This window comes from Bombina bombina, chromosome 3 (genome assembly GCF_027579735.1).
Source record: "Bombina bombina isolate aBomBom1 chromosome 3, aBomBom1.pri, whole genome shotgun sequence".
In the NCBI taxonomy this organism is placed as follows: Eukaryota; Metazoa; Chordata; class Amphibia; order Anura; family Bombinatoridae; genus Bombina; species Bombina bombina.
In genome coordinates, this window is record NC_069501.1 from 817581152 (window position 1) to 817591356 (window position 10205).

Here is a 10205-nt window from a genome sequence, read left to right on the forward strand (position 1 = left end):
GCTCTGATTAAATCCAATGGGATGGACCCTACATCGTTGCTGCCTGCATGCAAAATCAAAATGTGGGACTTTTCCCACCTCCTTGCAGCATCTTGCTACAATGTTGGCAGATCTGCCCAGGACAAACCCCTGCACCCTAACCAACGTAACACAGCCAGGGGCGAAACTACAGGGGGTGCAGAGGTCGCAATTGCGACTGGGCCCCCAAGGGTGGGGGCCCAGCTTCAAAAAACGTTGACCTGCCACTGCCTGCACTGATATCATGTGAGTGTGACATGATGCTTCACTAGTGTCTCTGAATTCAGGGGTTAGTGTTTCTGTTTTACCCATTGGTGTTTATGTGTGTGTGTGTGTATGTGTGTATGTATGTATGTGACTATGTGTGTATTTATGCATGTATGTGTGTATGTTTGTGGAACCAGCAAATTACAGACCTTGTTACTACAGCATGGGGGGGCGGGGGGTAAACAGTGTCACTATACAGTACCACTATATACAGTACGGGGGGGGGCTGGACCATGTCAAAGTCTACTGTGGTCATTTTATAAAGTACTAGGGCGGGTAGGGTCAGGCCAACCATCTTACCGGCAGATTACAGACTGTGTCACTGACTCACTATATACAGTACTGGTGGTTTAAACAGTGTCACTATATACAGTAATAGGGGGTCAGACCATCTCACAGACTGTGGGCACAGGGTACCTCCTTTTGCATACATGTAATCTGATTCCCATTTTTTCTGTGTTTTAATTATATATATATATATATATATATATATAAAAGATATATATCAAATTCACTTTTTTTGGGGATGGGGGGGCCCTTCTTAGATTCTTGCACCTGGGCCCTGTGGTTTCTAGTTACGCCTCTGCACACAGCCGTGGACGATGGGAATCCTAGCTGTTGTCCTCCTGGCATAGTCGCAGCTCAAATTGCAGCCCAGTGTACATATGAATGGCCAATGATCCACACCCGAACAGGACCTGGACATTTGCCTGCAAAAGAGATAACAATTAGAATGCAACCATACTGGACCTGACTTCAAGCTTACATGGCCAGACCCCCTGCCCACCATTCCAAAACAATACCACATGGGTGACCCCATCTCTTTTAACACTTTTACCACTATGAGTGCAATGGCCTGACATAAGATCTGTACCGCTGTGATCTCCAGAGCCCAATGAGCGAATACGGTCAGAGGACCAGCCCAATTCCGCTGCTGTCGTGGCTGCCCCCACCCTGAATGAATGTGGTGCAATACATGAAGCGTCGAGACCAGCCCGCTGAGGTACTCTTCCCCAATATTTTCCTAAATTGGTACCACATCAACAGGTCCCCGTGAGCGTGAATAAGGAACCTGGAGGATCCTCCTGGTCGAAGTTCCAAGTATGAGGATACCAACTGCAAAGGGCAACAGGTTACACCTGGCTGCCCCGGGAGAGAAAGACAGGCCCCACGGCCTTCTTGGTCTGTCTTAGACCTGGGAATAAAGAGAAGCACTGAATCATCCATCACCCTAACGTGATTATGCATGATGCCTCCCCTTACTGCTGCCTTAGAAGGCGGGACTAGCTCCCCCACTCTCAGCGCCCCATGGAATGCCAACCCGAAAGCTGCCCTGAAAAGCTTGACTTCAAAAGGAGAGGAATAAATTGCATGCAATACTTCCAGCAATTTTACCAGACGATCCACTGTAATCGGTACCCTGCTGTCTCTACGCAGGACCTCCAAATGCCCCCAACCTCGGACTATCTGCCGTACGAGGAATGTACGCAACACGTCCTGGAAAGTGTACAGCCTGCAGAAGAAAGCAACTGCAGAAAGCCTGGACACCACTGCCCCTTCTACTCCTGCTTACCTCTCAGCTCAGCTAGCCATTATAGTAGGAAGCGTTGCTCATCCTCACAAGAAGGAAATTCATGGAGGTCACAAAAGCTCACCCATTCACTCCAGTACCTCACATAAGCTGTCCAAGTAGCCAGTGCCAGGGATGCTCGGATTAGAGGAGTCAGCTGCTGCAGTCCATCGCCATCTGCCATAAAAAGGAAGGGCAAGGAAGACCATTAGCAGCCTCTTCTGGAGCCGTGGCCCTGAAAGCCTCCCACTGGAAGCGAGACAATGCATCTGCAACTATATGCTGCTGTATCAGTCTTACCGGTCTCCTTCTTGGGCACCACCCTCAGCGGAGATATCCCCAGATCTGGAATTGGCAAGTCTGGAAAGGGGCCTACGACCCTGCCCAAAGCTACCTCCTTATCTAGTTTCTCCCGTACCATCTCCAGGAACTGAGAGGCCAACTTCAGATTCCTCCTAACCCTGGACCCAGCACCTGGCCCACTACCGGAATAGTGAAACCATAGTGCAGTCTGGAATCCAGAAAAAAGGCAGCTTCCTTGTATGGGTACCTGCTCAACCACTTACCAATAGCGGGGACCTTAAGAGGTGAGTCCGCCCTTACCTGCAGTATTTCCCTTGGACCCAAACCGTTCAGTTTGGTAGTCCCATTTTTTAGTGCAGTCGACGCCAGGGTGCTGTCCATTGCAGAACTTACACATGTGCTTGAACGTGCAGGATGCGCCCTTCTCACATGATTTGTCTTGAAAGCACCAGCACACTCCCCCCGGCCGCCAATTAAATCACTGGGGCTGCCTCGGCCCCTGAGCGACAACTCCGGGGGCTGCCTATAACAACCTTTACGGGTCAAGATGAGCCCAAAGGTGAAGATCCAAGGTGCCAAAGTCAAGCAATGGGTTACCCACCTTCTTCCTGTAGATCATATCGTAATCCCTCCAGACTCCATCTGCATATTTCCTCTGGATGGTATCAATAGTGTCTACGTACTTAAACAGAGCCGTGCCTTGCTCTGGGTACCTTTTCCAAATAGCACGTAGCGTACAATCTGAAGCAACTATGCCATTACTCAAATGTGTCGGGCCTCTTGAACTTCTTCAGGCCTGTTCCGTCTTCCTCCATTTCCTTGAGTCTAAACGCCTCAGCGGATAACTCAAATATATTGACGTACTTACCATACTGTAACCTTTTCACCATTTTTGACTTGCATGAGTATGTATCACCATGCAATACCGCTTTTTTTTGTCCACAGCCTGTGGTGAGCCCACCTGTACCCCCAGGGGTCGAGATACCTGAGCCGGATAACCCACATTACCCTCCCCAGATTTAGCTTTACTAATTTTTCTTAGCATCCTGTACATCCTCCGATGCCCTTTTGTGTGCAAACCCAGGGACCTGTCGCTCTCAGACCCCGACCTGGACCCACTAGAAGTAGAGGACTCATACCACCTTGGGACAAATCAAATTGGCACTTATCGGAAGAGGGGGCTAAAGGTCCTTGGCCTGATCCCAATGGTCATGCTGTAGCCACCCTGGGAACGAGAGCCCACAACCTCTGAGGTGCTGCATCATTGCCAGATTGTCAGGGTGCCAGGAATCAGACTGAGACGAGAAGTGCAAAAATAATCACACCTTTATTAATAACAAAAAATAATAAAAAGTCCACAAGTCAAATAACAAGCCAGGAGTCAAAACCAGAGCTGGTAGTCAGACGAGCCGAGTCAGAAGCCAAAGCGAATAGTCAGATGAGATGAGTCAGGAGCCAAAGTGAGTAGTCAGACAAGCCGAAATCAGGAACAAGGAGAACAGCAGAGTCAGGAACAAGCAAGGGATCAGGAACCAGGAGGGACATCAGACAGCCAGGTAATACACAGGAACTGGAACTCACAAACAGGTCTGAGACAACGCAATGGCAAAGCATACTGAACAGAGGCCCTTTAAATAATAAATGATGACATCACAATTCTGAGACTGCAACCTGTCTCACGCGGATGATGTACACCAGTCTGGCCATAAAAGGGCGCGCAGGAAAGGAGCAGCATCACACACTATGCACCAGAGTCAGCAAGAAAGGTGAGTAAAATGGCTGCCAGCAGTACATGTCAAACAAAGCAGGGGAAATAGTACCCTCCAGCAGGGGACAGTACCCTCCCCTCAACTACCCCTCTCCCGCAGGAGGACAAAAGGCTTATTGGGGAAACGGGCATGGAAGGCACGGAGGAGGGCAGGAGCATTAACATCAGAGGAGGGAACCCATGAATGCTCCTCCGGACCATAGCCCCCCCAGTGAACCAAATACTGTACGCGGCCACTGGACATACGAGAGTCAATAATGCTGCTGACCTCATATTCTTCATGGTTGTCAACAAAGATAGGACAGGGATGAGGCAACACAGTGGTAAACCAATTGCAAACCAATGGTTTCAAGAGGGAGACATGAACAACATTGGAGATGCGCATTGCAGGATGAAGGTCAAGAGCGTAGGCCACAGGATTGACCTGTCAGAGTATCCGAAAAGGACCAACATAACGGGGAGCCAGTTTATTGGAAGGCACACAAAGGTTCAAGTTGCAGGAGGACAGCCAAACCCTCTCACCAACCAAGGCAGATGCCTACAATCAGCGTTTTGGTGCTGCATAGAACGATTAAGGCAATCCTGAATGTGCTCCCACGTGGATTGGAGTTGCCGGAGATGCTCTTCCAAAGCCGGAATACCCTGAGACTTGAATGAATCGGGCAACAAGGATGGTTGAAAATCATAATTCGCCATGAACGGGGATAACTTGAAGGAAGCATTAATAGCACTATTACGAGCAAACTCTGTCCAAGGTAACAGTTCAGACCAATTATCATGGTGATCTAAAACATAGCAATTGAGGAACTGTTCCAGAGCTTGGTTAGACCGTTCCGCAGCCCCATTGGATTGAGGGTGATATGCCGAGGAGAAGGAAAACTGGATCCCCATTTGAGCACAAAAGGAAAGCCAAAATCTGGAGACAAACTGACTACCCCGGTCCAACACTATCTCCTTGGGTAACACATGTAAACGGAAGACCTCCCGGGCAAAAATATAAGCAAGCTCCTGAGCAGTAGGCAGCTTCTTCAAGCGAATGCAATGTGACATTTTAGAAAAACGGTCAACCACCATATGGATAACAATATTGCCATTGGAAACAGGGAGCTCGACAATGAAGTCCATGGAAAGATGTGTCCAAGGACGCTCACCATTAACAATAGGTTGAAGAAGACCCACATTAAGACGTCGAGGAGTCTTATTCTGTGCACAAACTGAGCAGGAGGCAACATACGCAGCAACATCATAACGAAGACCTGGCCACCAGAATTGTAGAGTGACAGACCAAATCATTTGGTTCTTGCCTGGGTGACCTGCGGCTTTAGGATAGTGGTAAGTGTGCAAAAGTTTAGTTTGAAGATTCTCAGGAACAAAACACTTACCACTAGGTTTCTCAGGAGGTGCATTGGTTTGTGCAGCCAGGATCTCCTCCACCAAGAGAGAAGTCAAATTAGTACTTATGGTAGCCAAAATATGGTCAGGAGGTATAACTGGAGTAGGTACAGACTCCTCCTTGGACAGAGGCGAAAATTGTTGAGAGAGGGCATCAGCCCTAACATTCTTACTACCAGGCAGGTAGGAGGCCACATAATTAAACTGAGACAAAAATAGCGCCCATCTGGCCTGTCGGGCGACAAACGTTTTGCTTTAGATAGATAAGTTAAATTCTTGTGGTCAGTAAGAATGACCACTGGTACGCTAGTACCCTCAAGAAGATGCATCCATTCCTTGAGTGCCAAAATTATGGCCAGTAATTCCCTGTCGCCAATTTCATAATTGCACTCTGCTGGAGACAATTTCTTAGAGAAGAAACCGCACGGATGCAAGGAACCGTCAGGCATAGGACGCTGAGACAAGAGGGCACCTACTCCAGTCTCAGACGCATCGACCTCAAGAATGAAAGGCAGGACAGAGTTAGGATGAGCCAGAACTGGATCAGCAGCAAAGGCAGTCTTAAGACTATCAAATGCCTTAATGGCAGTAGGTGACCAATGAAGTGGATCATTCTCTTTACGGGTCATGTCTGTGATAGTTTTGACCAGGAAAGAAAAGTTTTTAATAAGCTTTCTATAGTAATTTTGCGAACCCCAAAAAACATTGTATAGACCGAAGACCAACTGGGCAAGGCCACTGCAGAACTACAGACAAATTTTCAGGATCCATGGAGAACCCTGCAACGGAGATAACATAACCTAGGAAGGTTACTTGAGCCTGATAGAACTCACATTTCTCGAGTTTACAAAACAGGCCATTCTCACGTAATCTCTGAAGAACCCTTGTAACATCAGAACGATGAGCCTCAAGTGTGGGTGAGTGTACGAGGATGTCGTCTAAGTACACCACAACACACTGTTGAAACATATCTCGTAGGACATCATTGATAAATTCCTGGAAAACAGCAGGAGCATTACATAGGCCGAAGGGCATTGCAAGATATTCATAATGCCCGCTCCTGGTGTTAAATGCTGTTTTCCATTTGTGGCCCTCCTTGATCCTAAAATTTGTACACTCCTCTCAAATCAAGTTTAGAAAAGACCGTAGCTCCCTTGAGGTGGTCAAAGAGTTCTGTAATGAGCGGAATAGGGTAAGCATTCTTAATAGTAAGACGATTAAGACCCCTATAATCGATGCATGGTCTTAACTTGCCACCCTTTTTCTTCACAAAGAAGAAGCCAACCCCTGCAGGATTTGCGGATGATCCCCTGTGACAGAGCATCAGCAACATACTCCTCCATAGCACAATTCTCTGCAACAGACAGAGGGTAAACCGGGCCCCAAGGAGTAATGGCTCCGGGTTGCAGGTCTATGGCACAATCGTAAGACCGGTGAGGAGGCAACGTACCGGTACGCACCTTGTCAAAAATGACTAGGAACTCTCGGTACTCTTGAGATACAGAAGAAGTGCACAAGACTTTAACTGGTTTCCAAAGACAAGTGGAAATACATTTCTGAGACCATGATAAAATTTCGGACCTGCGCCAGTCAAGACTGGGATTGTGCTTTTGTAGCCAGGGATAACCCAGAACAACTGGAAAATGTGGAGGATTTATCACCTGGAACTGGATGGTTTCAAAATGGAGAGCCCCAACAGCCATGGATAACGGAGCGGTTTCGTGAGTAATGAGTGCGGGCTGAAGGGGCCTGCCATCAATGGCCTCAATAGCAAGCAGAACGGAACGAGGCAATTGAGATACTGAAGAAGTGCACAAGACTTTAACTGGTTTCCAAAGACAAGTGGAAATACATTGCTGAGACCATGACAACATTTCGGACCTGCGCCAGTCGAGACTGGGATTGTGCTTTTGTAGCCAGGGATAACCCAGAACAACTGGAAAATGCGGAGGATTTATCACCTGGAACTGGAGGGTTTCAAAATGGAGAGCCCCAACAGCCATGGATAACGGAGCGGTTTCGTGAGTAACGAGTGCGGGCTGAAGGGGCCTGCCATCAATGGCCTCAATAGCAAGCAGAACGGAACGAGGCAAAACAGGAATGGAGTGCTTTGATACAAAAGCACTGTCAATTAAATAGCCCGCAGCACCAGAGTCAACAAGAGCCTGGGTGACTATGGAGGAGTCCACCCAGGATAGGACAACCATGACCAAAGGTTTCTCCTTTAGTGGTTCCGGGGAGGAGGATAAAACACCCAAGGTCTGCCCCCGACAGGACCTTAGGTGTGAGCGTTTCCCGGCTGTGTAGGACAAGACTTCAAAAGGTGGTCCTGTAACCCACAATAGAGTCAGAGCCCCTCCCTCCTCCTAAAGGCCCACTCCGCCCCGGAGAGACACGTGAATCCCAACTGCATCGGCTCAGCAGTACCTGGTGACTCGGGACCAGAAGGCATGGGAGGAGAGGGAAGCATCAGTGGGAACGAACACGTAGGAGACAACAGAACAGGAGGCTTCTGCAAGCGCTCCTTGAAAGAGGGTCTCTCTCTGAGTCTGATATCAATTAGGATAAAAAAAGACACCAATGCCTCGAGATCCTCTGGTAAATCTCTGGCAGCAACTTCGTCTTTAATCGCATCAGAGAGCCCATGAAAGAAGGCGGCAACAAGGGCTTCGTTGTTCCAACCTATCTCTGTGGCAAGTGTACGGAACTCAATGGCATACTGAGCAACAGATCTTGTACCTTGCTGAATGGACATGAGTCATTTAACAGCAGAGGAGGAGCGAGCTGTGTCAGGGAGTAACGAGAAATCCCACCTTAGCTCAGTCAGAGGGAAACACCTGAGGTAACATCTCAAAATAAATGCCCACCTAGTTCAAAAACCCTCTGCACTAAATAGGATCGCCTTCATATCGCTGAGGTAGAGGTGCAGAACTGGACATGCTCCTGGTAGGACTAGGTGCAGCAGCAGAAAGTAGAAACAGGAGCAGCCATAATAACTTGTGGGACACTTTAGTCCAAATGTGCAGTGCGAGTCAGCAGGGTTTGCAGGGCTAGTGCAAATTGATCCAAGCCATGATCCTGTTCATCCATCCTGGAAATTATGGTAGGTAAAGATGGATTATTAGCACCATCAGGATTCATGGCCCTTGCGTAATGTCAGGGTGCCAGGAATCAGACTGAGATGAGAAGCGCAAAAATAATCACACCTTTATTAATAACAAAAAATAATAAAAGTCCACAAGTCAAATAACAAGCCAGGAGTCAAAACCAGAGCTGGTAGTCAGACGAGCCGAGTCAGGAGCCAAAGCAAGTAGTCAGATGAGCCGGAATCAGGAACAAGGAGAACAGCAGAACAAGCCAGGGATCAGAACCCAGGAGGGATGTCAGACAACCCGGTAATACACAGGAACTGGAACTCACAAACTGGTCTGAGACAACGCAAGGGCAAAGCATACTGAACAGAGGCCCTTTAAATAATAAGTGATGACATCACAATTCTGAGACGGCAACCTGTCTCACATGGATGATGTACACCAGTCTGGCCATAAAAGGGCATGCAGGAAATGAGCAGCATCACACACTATGCACCAGAGTCAGCAAGAGAGGTGAGTAAAATGGCTGCCAGCAGCACATGGCAAACAAAGCAGGGTAAAAACCCTGACACAGATGAAGACGCCATTGAAACCTGAAACAGAGGACAAGAGGGGAGTACCACGGAAAGAGCCAGCTGTCTCCTCCCTGCCCTTACCAGCCCCGTATTCCTGACCACAGTTGTGATCACTGTCACTCACACCAAACTGCAGATTAGGTTCCTCATCCTTGCTAGCCATCGGCACACACTCATACTAATCCTCAAACCTGACAGCCCTGCTATGCCCTTGTGCGCGACCCGCTCTCATGGGGCCTGCATCCCCACACTCACTGCCCGCTAATCCTTTGCCCAGACTAGCTCTGATCTTAGCATGACCTCTCTTCACTGCACACCTTGTTACCACTTGTCCTGATCTGGCCGCCTCTTTCCTGCTGGGCGATACTGTACCCTGCAGAACTGCTGCATTTAATTCCTGACAAGTGGCCCCGCTACTCAGGGTTGCAGCTAGTTGTGTCCCCTTAGACCCTGTTTGAGCAGCGGGGGCCTTCCCTTTATTTCTAGTCCCTGCGGTAGGCCGCAAGCGTGAAGAGGGGGCCCTAACGGCTTCTCCTCCCTTATTGCCAGCCATAACTGAAGCCCTGGTATGGACTTGCGGTCCTCACGCATCACTACCAGAATGCCCATTAGGCACCGCTCCTTGAGCCAAACTTGCCCCCTTTTGTGTCTCAGCCTCGACCCCCGGATGCCTCAGGTGTACCCCACTTGCCTCCCGCTGACTAATGGGCATACCCCCTTGAGCAGATGTGTGTCCCCCCGTAACCGGAAGCCGACGCGGCAGCCATCTTGGATGGGGCAAACTTTGACAAATGGACCGAGGCCTGTGCAACACGTGGAATCTGCTCCTGGGACTGAGCCACCGTTGCACCCGAGGATGAACCCCCCGCGAGGACCGACGCAAAGAATTGGAGGAGCGCCACCGCTGTTGCGCCGGATTTGCAGAAAAAAGGACTACCAACGCAGGTAAGGCCTCACTGCTCCCACTACCCACGCCACCGATTATCGGGCCTACCAGGCCCCCACCAGTATGCAGCCCTGGGCTAACTTGGGACCCCCACTTAGCGTCTACTGCATGAGACCCCGGCCTACCACCCATTCCCGGACCTTGGAGCCCCGGCCCAGTACCCCCAGCAGACCCCAAATGCAAACACTGCTCCACCGGCTGATAAGCCTGGGCAGTCCTAACCTCATCTTTCTGCCCCCCATGCTCAGTAGAGGGAAACAAAGTGGGACTACCC